The following is a 15,520-nucleotide window of genomic DNA, read 5'->3' as shown; positions in this document are numbered from 1 at the left end:
TACGGAGAAACAAAGTGACAAGAACCTTTAGTAAAATATAAAAATATATTATTTTATACAATAATATAGTGTTATATTTAATAAGTTGTGCGATCTAATGAAGCAGTCAAAGGAAATTAATCAATGGAGTATTGAGAATCATAAGTTCAAGAAACTCTTCCTAAAAACAATTATTCATCGTCTTTGTAAGTGCATCGATGTCGCTAACCTTTTAGATACAACTAGTGTATTTTTGCCGTGTTGTTATTTAAAAATCATTATATTTCGATACATTGCTTAAAGCTAAAACATAGATGTCTTCACTGTATAAAAACGCTCAATTTGCATTATTGTGTACAAATAAATAAACGCATTGCCCATTTGATCTTTGTATATTCTTATATGTTTCCAGGATAGTTTACATTCTTTCTTAAGACTTAAGAAAATACAATAAATTCCTATCCATCTAGAAAAAATATCTAAATATGTTTCCACAAGGATAAATTCAAACGTCTTTACAATATACTTTAGTGTACAGGTTTAAGTTTACTCATGAAGTCATGGCTTAATTAAAACATATTTAGCTGTGGTGGTCTTTTTGTGATGTTTTTGTATGTTGTGTTTTTCTTGTTTAAACGTCTGTTAGGCCTTAGCATGGTTCCCTAAAACAGTGCCTTCATATTGTTTTGGCTTCGGGGATAGTCCATGTAGCTCACTATACATTATTAATTGTATGTGTATAACTGGTACAGACCCTTCAACAGAAACACAAGTTTAAGCATCTGGCCTGGGAGCTGTAACAGAATCTTGTAATTATCAATCCAGCATAAATACAAGATCGAATATAATACATAATGCCAGAGATAATAGTCTAACCGATGCCAGCTGGTTTATGTTTTTCTTGTGCAAATGACGGTAATTAGCAGAAACAAGTTGGATTAGGCTGATCTCTGTCTCGTATGCACATATGTCTGTACAGCATGATTTCTCGGTCTGCATATCACGTACAATTTTGCAGGCTATCATGTACATAGGTACATATGTTAATTAATATCATTGATACATATATACGCATATTATTTGTTTAAGACAGACATAATGTATAAATAATGTTATTCACTGATATCTGTTTGGTTATTTTAAGATTAATGCAAGTAAAATAATTTCAATCTTAATAATGTCTGACCCCATACACTTGTATTTAAAACAATATCTCCCTATAGAATCCTTCAACTTCCTGGTCAATCAATCTGATTTAGACACATCCTTAGTTATCTATTTGTGTTCGTTAACTGTTAAGGGATTGCTCACAAATTGTATATGATTAGACTAGGCTGAATTGAGGACACATACATATGGTGATATATTTTAAAGAGCACCAGAGAAAATTATTTTTATATCAGCCAAGTAGTTTAATTTCTCAAAACCAGAATCATAATACAAATGCCAGAGATATCATTCAGAAGCACATAATGCATCAACTGTATACGAATTGTAATCTAATTATGATAACGGCTACGCAAAAAAAAAGGAGTGCGACTATAACAACAATCCATAGCATTCTGGCTTCAGTGGTATTCTATTTTAAACAAGAAACATACCCGGTCGTGATAAAGCTTTATACTCATTGGTTTGAAATTTAACCACTCAAGGTTTTGTTCCTTGTTTAATTGGTGACTGCCAATGGAAAGTTCAGCTTTGATTAATAATGGAAAAGAAGAACAATATAATACAAAATTTGACAAAAAATGAAATAAATTCAAAAACTTGCACACGTCGAATATTAAACTTGTTTCACATGGAGACGTTATGACTTAACTATGTCCATTACGGCATAGGATGACCTTGACATATGCTTTGGGTCAGCTAGATCAATTCCGAAAAACTGCTTAATATTTTAGTATTCTTTTCGTTGTACTGTAGTTTTTCATATAAGTATTGACCATTAAAATGTAATCTGTCTTTTTTTATGGGAAAACCGTTCGCAAAAATAGATTACATCGCCTATTCGATACTCCTATATCTTACTCGACTTTCTTCACAATTTCCTGTAAGATTTATAGTTTCATTTTACAATGCCCAATGAATATTAAGTTCTTACTGTCTGTCGTAAAACATACAATTAAAACTGACAAAAGATATCTGGGTAAATAACAAAGAACGGAATTGGAAAGAACCTTTATTATAATGATATATCTAATACAATGTGCGATGAAATGTATAACTCAGAATTAATAACTGAACACAGATTTAGTATCATAAGGACAAGAAACTCGTCCTAATAAAATATCCATCGTGTAAGTGCATTGTTGTCACTAGCCTTCTAGATATAACGCAGGTTTCTAACGCAATGTACTTTTGCTGTGCGGGTATTTTTAAATCGTTATGTTTCAATACTTTTCAGAGGGGTGAAAACTAAGGCATATTTTCTTCACAATACTAAAAATCAGTTAAATCATGGCCGTTTTATCTGTGTTTATTCCTAGATGTTTCCTGGCTTGTTTAGTTTCCAGCTTAATACAATAAAAATACAATTATGTGTTTCCCATCTTTAAAGGAACTGCTCTAATTATTATTGTTTAGTTTCCAGCTTAATACAATAAAAATACAATTATGTGTTTCCCATCTTTAAAGGAACTGCTCTAATTATTAGTCCATATACTAGAGAATACATTAGACAGTGCAACAGTGGCAACAGCCATTCCCATCGGCTGAAGCGGTATTTTATTTCAAGAATCCCTAAGACTAGTTATAAAAGGAACTATACAAGAAATATATTATATTTCGATGCAACAATTCTTCGATAAAAAGTCAATATTTAAGTTGACATGGTATGATAATGTCTCATTTATTTTATAAAAGGCAACACAAGTCAACTTAATGCATTCAAAATACAATTATTAGTTGCCAGATCCTTAGCCGTCATTTACATTAACTTCAACACTCAATTCAAAATGAACATTTATAATTGAGTGCCCATAGCATATCCTGTAATTGTGAGTGCATAAAAGCGTCTATGTCCTGGAATTAACTCTTAATGTTTAGAAAAGTAAGTATTTTTCTTATAAGCTGTTTTTAACCTGACATAATTTAAGCGAATATTTTTAATAGCATAACCATTGTTTCATGAAACAAACGTCTTAAATAATTACAATGCCTTCAAAGGAAACTGATAATATCAATGAATATTAGATTGTAAGCTAACTATAACAACGTAATTACCAACCATTATCTGACAATGAAAGGATCCAACAGGAGAAAGAATGTGCATTTATCCAAGGTATAATGATAAATGTACATCAACACAGCCGTTACAAAAGTCTGTATTATTTTTTCAAAAATCACTCAATAATTGTTGACTAGCGACACTAGCGAATATTTAACAAACATCATTCTAAGACGAATTATATTAAGTTATTGTCATCATTGGTGTTCATCTTATTCAATGAATGATGGAAATTGAAAATAAATAGAGCCCCGATCTTAGTTGATCTGATGATTGTATCATTAGTTGTAAAACGAATTATTGTATTTAAGTACCTCGAAATATGAACATTTTATGGAATAAAGAAGAACATTGAATCAGAAAGGAATGACAGAGAGGAATGTTGACAGCAACGTAAGACTCATGTTGGGATTTGCGATGACGCCGCCGTGACGCCCAGTGAAATAAGACAATAAAAATTCAAGTGTGTCTTAATATCCTTCGTGTGATATTAGTGTGATACACTCAAAAATCATCAATACAAACAGTTTTACAAAAAGTGTTTGCTTAATACTTTCCGTTATAGTGTGATATTTAATTTTAATCAATTAATTTTGATCACTATATTCATGGAATAAACCAAATGCATTCATTCACTGCTTATACTAAATACTTATTATAGTTATATACAATAAATCATTAAAATTAACAATAATATTGCTTCAACTATATTGATCCGCTTTAAAGCTGCACTCTCACAGATTGAACCTTTTGATAACTTCTTCATTGTTTGTCTTGGAACAAGCCAATTTTTGCGAAAATCCATGGTAACCAGTTATATAAGACTGCTGACAAAAGATTAGATCGTAGATTCTTATATTCAAGTTCAAAACTTGATGTCTTATGCATTTTTCTTAAACCGTTAGTTCAAGGCATAAAGCTTTAAATTACGAACGGAAATAAGACAAGCTGCGGTCTGATCTTTTGTCAGCAATCTAAATCATTGGTTTGCAGATACTTACGCAAAAATTTGCTTTTTCCAAGACAAAAAAATGAAAAATTGTAACTCTGTTAGAGTTCAGCTTTAAAAACACTCAGGTAAACTGCCTAGATGTTGAAACTTATTACATTCTTCAAAAGGTGCTCGTGCCATTGTTTTTTTTCCTCACCCGCAAAAGCATCCTAGACATATTGATAATAACGATAAAGATAAACCATCAATGAACCTAGAAGAGACATCCCAGGAGTCCATTTTCTGGCCGGAAATTAAGTCATCAAAAGTGTCCATTTGCTTCCAATCTAAGCAAATATTGAAAAATTCAATATTCATTCAGAACTTGAAGAGTATTATATCATACGGCATATATTTGGATATTCAACTGGTAAATGTTATGACAAAGAGTCGATTCAGTTACATATACGTCTGGTTCAAGAGAAAGTTTTATATAGACATGTCATAATACTACAATGTATTCCGAGTGCAACAATAACTTTCCTCCATTAGGATTCCTCCGACGTTTGGCTCAATGCCTCGTTAATAGAAACATAATATGAAAACATCTGTCTGTTTAATACAAAACGCAGTTTTGTAACACATGTAACGATCGTGTTCTATAGTAACGGAATTGACGCGTAATCAGAATAAATATCTAAAACAGTTTAGATCTAGGAAAATATCTTTTTTATACAATAATTAAATATATCGTCACCGTATCATACAATAACATTCTCTTTTATCGAGTAAACGTGATATTACTCGTGAAATGAGATCATTAGGGAGATAAAACTTTAAATATGGAATGGAACACATTAGATTTAGATTGCTATAATTTATTTTTGAGTGCATTTTAAAATGTTTCGGAAGTTTTGAATTGCTTCTCTTATTCCCCAGCGGTACAATCAAAGGAGATCTGACACACTTAAAGAAGCGGACAACATTAATAAAACAGTTTGTGTTATGTTTTCTGTTAGATTCTGATCGGGGTAAAATTAAACAGTTGATCAGATTTATGCCTACCATACACTGGCTTCTCAAAATCAGATGAATTAATTTTAGAATTATAATACATGCTTATGCTTATTCCTTAAAACTTAGAGTGTTCATAATCACCTTTGCAAAGTAATTTGCTAAGCAACCTCCTGTATGTTAATGCAGTATGCCTAAATATTTATATAATTATAATTATGTTTTTAAGCAGTTGTCACATTTTTGTAGGAATTGATGCCAGTGCTTATACTAACCTTTGCCAAGAATTTTGCAATCTGCGCTATGTGAATGCAGAATGCCTAAATATCTGAACGCTTTTAATGAGTATAGACTCAGGTTATAACACAAACTTGTTACTGCTTGTTGTTATGGCATCTCATTTGGTGAAGAAAACCCCCCACTTCATTATCATATTTACATACAATGCTGCTGAAGAGTATACTCTAAAGTTGACACACACTCTATGTCACTTTTGTAATGATTCATCGATCGGGAATTTCTAATGCAAACTATATTTTTTAACGACTTTTGATATATTGTGTTGCTTTCAAAGATAATACATGTCTTTATAACTTTATAACACATATAGTAATGTAATTACAGCTTATATGTGTTATGATTAGCCCAATGTATACAATTAAGCATAATATTTATTTATTAATCACTTCGAAGGCAAGGCAGTCATTTTAAAATTTGTACCTTCAGTTTTTCTTTAAAACTTCTCGCAGCTCCAAACTGTCATTTCAATCAGTACCTATCGTGAGACGACGCTTCTACCGATTACGCTGGTAATCGATCGACAGTTGTCCGTAAACGACTTAAATATTTCATTACTCATCCGCAAACAATAATTAAACTGCTGTCGGACTTGGGTTGTTTTATACATTACGATTTTATTTCACAAACCAGTGGGTTTTATTTTTATCATACAAGTTCTTAACATTAATAAATAGCTTCATAGAAATGTTAAACTTAATTCCGAATATGAATATAACTTTTATAACAGGATTTTTCAACAATTTGCGAGGCGGCAATTCACCATTGGCAAACATTCTCTTCCAGGAAAAACGCAAACAACTAGCCGACATGAGCTGTCGCATAAAATTGAAAATGCAAACTGATACGTCAAATTGAGCTTTTCTCACTTAGAACTTAAATTACTAGAAGGAATATTATGTCATTCGCTCTTATTACGTGAAAAGGTTAATATAATTGATGGTAAGCTTCGGTCAAATGAGACAAAATAAGTAGACTTCAGTCGAAGCTGCCAACATTTTATCTAATAAACGATTTAACTAGAGTGCTATGTAATGATTGTTGTTGTCTGTTTCATGGCTTCTTTCATCAATCTATGTAACTATCAGTTACAAGAATTGCTTCTGCGCTGATTGTTTTGAGTTATCAGTTTTTTTCTTAGTTCTCATGATGTGCGTTGTGCCGATACTGGAATTAATTTAAATGGAAATGAAACAAATATCATACACAAAGAGAAAGTAAAATTCACGATGTAAACTAATTCCTTTACACTATGGTAAACGACATTTAATTTTTGCTGAAAATTCACAACGTAAGGATTGATTCATATTTAACTAGCGTTCATACTTAGTTAACGAACGTAAAGTAGGAATACATCTTTTCCTGACTGATAACAGAGTAGATTTAACGTGAAACGTAAATCGTATAATCGAGCTATGTTATTCGTTTTTACGAGATACGTAAGTCGTTTTTACAAGTTATTAAGTCGTTAAACGTGTTTTAAGTCGTTTTAACGAGTTTCGAAGTATTTTAAACAAGATACAAGGCGTTTTAATGAGATAAAAAAATGCCACCTCTATGTCACCTTACGAAACAGCATTCTTTAACACTGTGTTTACTATCTTGTTAAAGAAGAGTGAAAAAAATGCAGTCGAAGATCATCTATTCTAAGATGAAAGAAATGTATCTTAGTTTACTCGTATAATAATTAAATTTAAATGGTCTACAATATGGTGTGACCTTAACGTTTAGTTACAACAACAATATATAAATAGCATTAACGCTTCCAACATTTCTTCATCAGGGAATACCAAAGATGAAAAAAAGCCAGCACCACTAAAACATACACATTTCAGCGCACAGGGTTTAATTATTCAATAACGCAAATGTGTTTAACATTGAAAAAAAGAGAAAAAAGTATAATTACACATTTTCAAAAAGCACACATTAGACTTACTTCAAGGCAAGCACAAAGTTGAAAACTTACTTTTTGTATTGTAGGTATTCCTTTTCTGCATTCCTTATATAACACTAATCAATTTAAAAAACATAATCTTATGTTTGTTTATTTCTTACGGAATACATATTTGAACGCACCTTTTGCGGGTACGATTTTCACAAATTCAATGGTTTATCTCAAAGGGACTTTGACGGTATCACTTTAATTCCCACCTGTCATCATCAAGATTAGCATTGAACTGAAATAATCAGCCCCATAGATAATGCTCTGTGATTTACCTGTGAATAATGAGTTCCGTACCTCAGACGACTAATGACAGTCTATTAATACACCGATGTTACTATTTATAGTCACTGCAGTGTTATCGCGATACGTTCTCTGTCGAAATGAATGTCTGTGATAAGCGTTTTAGTAATGCAGTGTTTATCGACGCTCGAACAGCTAATTAATACAGATCTAGGTTGATACCTTAAAGATAAGTATTTCTGTCATTAATGATAATCCTGTATCAAGATAAAGCGCAATTAATCTGTATTGTTTAAAACAATCATCTGAACGAGTGCGTGTAGCCATTAATTTTTTTATCCATTTTTTTTACTGGTTTGTCTGTGAATAAGCGTACCAATTAATCGTATACATTATTATTTTTTGTTATTGTTGACGTCATCTTTATTATTGGTTTATCGTTTTAATTACAATCGAGTTTTATATCAAAAGAGATGTTTCATCAGTCCTGCATGGATAAACGCCATCCAACAAGATCATTGAACTAGTGCTTAAAGGCAGACAAGTTACTTTTTTTAAAATATATAAAACATACTTATGCAAAAAAAATATTTAAAGTAACACAAAATACAACATTTAAATTCGAAACCGGCCAAATTATACCGATAAACCATTTTTACTTGTAGGGGATTTCAAATTGCTAAGATCAAAATGATTTATTTTAGATATATGTGGTACTATTGCATACAGGTGATATCGTGTTTCCATTAAAAAAACAGAACGGGTTGTTTCGTATGAGTTCCACTTTTCAAAATGTGTTGCATTTTCGTCTCGTCATTTGAAAAAATTCTTTTAAAGGTAAAGATTGATTATGTTATCAGATGTATACTAGAATAAAGTGAATCACATATTGGTATATTATTAGGTTTATATGTTAAGCATTTGCGATTGGCTGCCTTTAAAGCAGAATTTATAGTTCAAGAACACTAAAAGAAATGCCATTTAAAATCAACCAAGACATGTCAATGCCACTTATTTCATAAACATATGGGATTGTCTTGCTTTAGAAATCCTACAATTTCTTTAACGTCAAGTATGGTAGGGATGCCCAGGAAATACCTACACCATGGCTTCTTTTAAATGTATGAATGTATGAACACATCGTACGTCAATCAGCGTTTACACTTCAGCATTTTTCTATGTCCTATAAACAGAACGGACAGATGATTTGTTTAAAATGTAACAAATTGTTGTTGTTTTCAAATTATGAGTGTAGTGAGGAGCCAACTCATTTTATACCTTTTTGACAATGAATGGTTGGGCAATGAACGTGCTGTTGAAATCTCGTAAACTAGGTACCCCTCCCCCCCCCCCCCTTGTTATTTTTTTTTACTTTCATGGCCGTTCAAGGGCGGTTACCAAAGTACGTATTGATATTTATAATATTTTTGTATGCCTTTGTATAATAGTATGTCCTGGGGCAAAGTGTGTCTAGTTTATTGTTTATTAGGCTTTAATTTGTGTAAACAAGCTATAGCTAATGGGTCTGTAGATTTCATTGTTATATCTATATATTTATAACTGACTTATTGATAATTCATGTTTTTAACATGCCCTTAAAAACTCCCCGTTCAAATATCATTCGGGGCCCTTGTGATAGTTCTAGATTATATTGTTATATCCTAGGGCGTGTGTCCTATGCGTCTCAATTATTGTATAGTAGGTTTTGATTGATGTGACTGTTTGACTTGTAGTTTCCACTGTTTTAGCCATTCAATGGAACAGAAATCGGTATTGTATGATTGTTATATTTATAGATTTATAAATGACAAATGTATAATTCATAGTTTGAAACCCGGGTTTTGTATGCAAATAGTAACTTTCAAAACGTAAAATTCTTTAAAATACACATACGAAACTCTTTATTTTCGTTTGACAAGCATTTTATCTACTTAGCAAAAGACGTTTATTCAGTTTCTTAGTCATAAAGCAACAAAACTGATCTCTAAAATGTATCCTTGCAATTTCTTAAGAGCCGAATCCCTTTCAGCTGTAAACAACTCTAAAACCCCAGACATTCATTCAACAACAATTCAACAACTGCAAAACTTCCTGAGAGGGTTATTTGACACAATATGTCATTGAATAAATTTAAATATTTCAAAAACGCGCTAAATCTAAGAAACTAGATCATCGTATTTTACAGTTGTTAACCTGATTCATGTATGGATGTGTATCCTGCTTCTTTTACTATATGACCTTTAAAGTTGTTCAAACCTTTTCGATGTGGATGCCTTACATCGAAGAATACATTACTTCACAAAACTATCTTTAAAATCATTTCTTTTTAAAGTGCTGAGGTAAGAACATGTGTCAAGTTGCAACACTTATGCTCAATTTCTTGTTTAAACATCTCTTATGAAAATCTTAAAACTAATGCATCTCTGTTATGGAAATTCACGTAAAGCTTTTCAACTCAAGACGCAAACGTCCATTTTGTCATGCACACAAGAATGGATATTCATGTCCAAGGGCTTCTGTGTTGAGTTTTGACCTTTGACCGTCTGTTAATAACTTTTGCTTTTTATAAAAACTGGTGAATAAATTCTTAATTATACAATAAAACGGCTTTATTTATCATCATATAAATATATATTAATATATAATTTAAGATTCAAATGCCAAAGTCTTTAAAAAATAATCAACTAATCCTCTTTATTGAAACACCGTCTATTGTTTTCTGTGTAGAGACACTACAAATGATTACACTGGTAAATAAATCCTTAATTATACCATGAAATGGCTTTATTTATCATCATATGAACATGTAACACATCCTAAAGCACGAGGCCGTTTGTATATTAAAAACTTCCGATAGTCACAAATTATCCGTATGTTTGTTATTTATATCAGAGAGGTTGTTAAACGCTACTGTGCACGTACTATGAAATTCTTGTTTTAATATTTAATCCAAAGAGATGTTATTTAGCATGTGATCGTTTGCCAGCGCTTGGCGTTTTATGCGAGATCTATTAAGCGAGCGGTTTCGCAAACGACTTTAAGGCCAACTTCAATATATTAACCTTTATACACACCTGTTCATTTGGTTTTCATTAATTTATCTGACGAAGGAAAAAAATCCCTTTGGAAACTACGGGTAAACAAAGTGGCATGAACCTTTAGTTAAATATATATTTAATTAGTAGTGAGATAAAATGTAGCAGTCACAAGAAATTAATCAACAGAGTAGTGAGTATCATTAGTTCAATAGACTCTCCTTAATACAATTCTTTATCGTCTGTGTTAGTGCATCGATGTCGCTAAACTTTTAGATACAACTAGTGTATTTTAGCTGTTATGGTCTTTCTAAATCATTAATTGCCGATACATAGTTAAAAGCTTAAACATAGTTACCTTCATTGTATAAAAACTCAATTTGCATTGTTGTGTCCAAATTATAATTATAATAAACTCATGGCCCGTTCGATCTTGTAGTTTCCTAGATGTTTCCAAGATAGTTTAGCTTCTAGCTTAAATATTAAAAAATACGATAAATTTAAATCTATTTAAAAAGAAGCTACTCTGAATGTTATTCCATTAACTTGATAATACATTTATACGTCTTTACAATATACTTAAGTGCAAAGGTTTATTTCTACCCATGTAGCAATGGCTTAATTAAAGCATATCCAGCTGTGGTCTATCCGTGATGTTTTGTTGTATTGTAATCGTTCAATTGCCTTAGCCTCGTGACCTAAAACCGTGCCTTCATATTGTTTTGGCTGTAGCTCACAAGGCATTATTTATTACAAACGTTTAATTGGTACCGACCCTTCGACAAAAACACATGTTTAAGCAACTGGCATGGGAGCTGTAACAGAATCTTGCAATTATCAATCCAGCATAAATACAAGATCGAATACCATACATACTGCCAAATATAATAGCTTAACCGATACCAGTGTTTTAAAAATCTCTGTTAATAATCGCTGGTTTGTGTTATTTAATGTTCAAATGACGTTAATTAGCAGAAAAAAGTTGGATTAGGCTGATCTCTGTCTCGAAACCTTATGAACAGCATTATTTTGCGGTTTGCATACCACGTACAATTTGGCCGGCTATCATGTACATGCGTACAGATGTTAATTAATAATATTGAAACAGATACGCATATTATTTAGTTAAGACAGACACAATGTATGAATAATGTTATGTCCTGGTAACTCTATGGTTATGTTTAGATTGATGCTAGTAAAATAAGTTTAAGCTTAATAGTGTCTGCCCCCTTACACCTGTATTCAAACATATATATGTATGTCTTGTCTGCCAACTATCTCAATAGAATCCTTCAATTCCTGAGTTATTTATTAGTGATCGTTCACTGTTAAGGGAATGCTCATAAAATGTATATGATTAGTCTAGGCTGCAATGAGGACACATACAAAGGGTGATCTATTTCAAAGAGCACCAGGGACAAGTATATTTACATTGGCCTAATAGTTTTATTTCTCAAAAACAGAATCATGCCAGATAATCGATGGCAGAGAAATCATTCAGAAACACAACATACATCTACTGTATACAAATTATAATAAAAAATGACTTTGATAGAGACAACAACGGAAAAGGCTGTGCGACCATAACAAAACCCAAAGTACCCCGGCTTAATTGGTACTATATTTTAAACAAGAAATAACTTTAAAAAAGATACACGGCCATGGTAAACCAGCAGTTGGCTAGCCTTCGAATGTGGCTTGAATATTGAAGTTCTTCATATCTGTTCATTTACAGAGAGTCAGGGTAATTTTAGTCGGACTTCGTTCGAAAAGAATTACAATTATAACTGACAAAAATGTCTGAAGACATATCAGAGAACCGAATTGGAGAAAACTTTTAATAAAATGATATGAATATAAGTAGTGCAATAAAATCTACCGATCAGAATATATTAATGAATACAGATTTAGTATCACCAGGTGAAGAAATTCTTGATAATAAAATATCCATCCTTTGTGTAAGTGCATTAATGTCGGTATCTTTCCAGACACAACTTATGTATTTTGTCGGTGCTGTGCTGCTATTTCTAAATCAGTATGTTTCAATACTTTCCAGAAGGTGTTAAAAGATTAAACATATTTTTCTTTAAAATACTAAAAAAGCTCGAAAACGCATTGTTGTGTAAAAATAAATAAACGCATGGCCCATTTTATCTTGGTGTTTTTTTTTTTTTAAATGTTCTTGGCTGATTTAGTTTCTAGCGTAGAACTATAAAAAAGAGACTGTTTTTAATATAATGTCATAAATTTACAAATACATTAGACAGTGCAACAATGTCAACCGCCCTTCCGATCTGCTGAAGCGGTATTGTATTACAATAATCCTAAAGTCGTAAAATGAACTATTCAAGTGGTATACCATATATCAGCAGACGGATGATTGTGTTGTGGCAACACTTCTTAACCTTCATCAATATACAATACTTATATGCTCATGGTATGGTTATGACTCATTTATTTTATAAAAAGTCAACATAAGTCATCTAAAGGCATTCATAATACATTTATAAGCTGGAAGATGCCTAGCCGCCATAAAAAACATACTTCAACACTCAAGTCCAAATAAACATTTATGATATAGTGCCCCTAGCATATCCTCTAACTGCGGGTGTATACATTCGCCGGTCTCCTCGAATGAACTCATGTATAAACAAGTGCAAGGATGTCACCATGGATGCTGCCAGTATTTATCTGATTCTAAACGCTATAATTTGATTTGACAACATATTAGAGTTTAAATGAAGTGAAGTGTTTGGTGTTATTTAAGCCAGCGTTATCCTAAACATTCTATGTTTTGTAAAAATGCCTAGTATACTCATCGTCTAATCTATATATAAATAATAAGGGATAGAATTGAAGGAAAACTGTCGTCCTGCATCACGTTGATTCGAGACAGTTTATCAACAAAGACGGACCGATGCAGATCGTCAGAAAAGTGTCTTGTTATAATATTCCTTTTATTATATGTCTTTTATGACAATTTCATGTTCGAAACACTGCCTTGAGCTTAAAACAACGGAACTACACTTAGATTTTGTACGACGCTGCCCGGAAGTCATATAAATCCATAAATCAATCGCGTTAAATATTTTGTTCATTTTATATAAGCACAAATCAGCAATACATTTGAAATGATAGTTTTCGGAAGTGTAGTTTGTTCCTAAAAAAGAGGTTATTGAATAGTAAATCATTTTGTGATAAAAGGTAGCACTCAACACGAGCTGATATGCTTGTACCTTTTTTACAAAAACAACAACCGTAGCTTTTTAAATACGACGTGCTATATTTTAACTGATGGTGGTGGATATAATACATTTGTATAAACACAACAAGGTTTGGGTATCTTAAAGAACTATTGGATTACTCAATGTTTCCAAAAAGCTGCTCTTTTGTTTATTAAGAAGGCCGATGAAGTATGTCCTTGAAGTTCTGCTCATTAGTGAGATACACCTTTATTTCGTTTATGGAAGAGGCTTCATCATGAAGTGTTGTTTATAATAGTATGTCGAACTCTTATTAAATGTTGGGAACCTTAACAGATTTGACCTTATAAATGCTAGTCCATCCAAAAAAATGAAATGTTTGTTATACATATTATAAGTATATCGCTTATTTTTATATATATATACTTTCAGTTTTAACACATTGGAAGTATAACGCTAACTTGTAAGTGTAAATTGTTTACCATATACAACCTATTGACAGTTTATCGCTAACCTTTAAGTATAAGATTTTAACCCTACAGAGATTATGCAAATTTACTTCAAATGAACTATCATTTAATGAATTGCAAAGAGGGCAAACATGTGTGTGAAAAGGTCTACACTATTATTAAATTATTAAATATATAAATATATATTATTAAATCATAACGTAAAGTGGAAAGTAGTATTACTCGTAATGCTTTCCTAAAAAATGTTTGTAGCAATAAAAATACAATAACTGCCAGCAAAAACCCCTCACTGATATTTTAAATGTGACAGTAACCGTCGGATTGTGTCTGTTCCCAGACAGTTGTCGTGTCGATGGGATGAACATTACCAGACAAGAGAGCAGTTGCAAAAGCTGTAATATCGATGTTGCTTCTTGCTCCAGAAATACACGGTTTAGAATAAATTTTATGTTTGCTGTTCTTAAAAGTCCGTTCCAAGGCAGTGAAAACGACTTTTTTTAACATTTATATAAATCTGTGTAACTATGACGTCTTGTGGCGTTTTCTTTCTGGTCGAGTGTATTTTGTTCAACCTTGCAAAGAAAGATGCAAATGTTGTTGTTTTTCAAAATACGGTAAAATCTTTTTTTGTTAAACGTTGTTAACTGCCTATTACCCCAAAACATGTCGCTGAAAATGTGTGTTTTACCCGCGAAAAGGATTGTTGTACACAACTATATAAAACATTAACTTTTGAAACGTTTTACAGTGGAGGGCCCACTACGGACGGCACTAAAGTACAACTGAATATAGTATTGACATTTAATATATAGGGCTATATATACAGCATCGTCATTAAGTTAGTGATCTTAAAGTTTGTTGTCGTTGGTACATTCGTGTTGTTCACAAGACTGACATGGTTGATCTAATATCCCACTTTGTACATACGAAAAATTTATATAAAGCATTTTCTGCTTTATTTTTTCATTACTAATCGAATTCACTCTTGCGTTCTGTTTTTATGTCGTTATTGTTTTTAAATGGTTTTGATCCTACACTATGGAAATATCACCGTATTTTCTAGTCTTCTGTACTTCCCGGGGGCATTTGCGTTACATACGTTTTAGGTTGTCGCCATATTCTGTGACATGTTTTGTGACAATATAATGCTAAAAGCGAATTTCTTATTAACACATTAATA

This window comes from Mya arenaria, chromosome 4 (genome assembly GCF_026914265.1).
Source record: "Mya arenaria isolate MELC-2E11 chromosome 4, ASM2691426v1".
Taxonomy (NCBI): Eukaryota; Metazoa; Mollusca; class Bivalvia; order Myida; family Myidae; genus Mya; species Mya arenaria.
The sequence above is the reverse complement of the archived record's forward strand: the minus strand, read 5'-3'. Positions refer to the sequence as shown.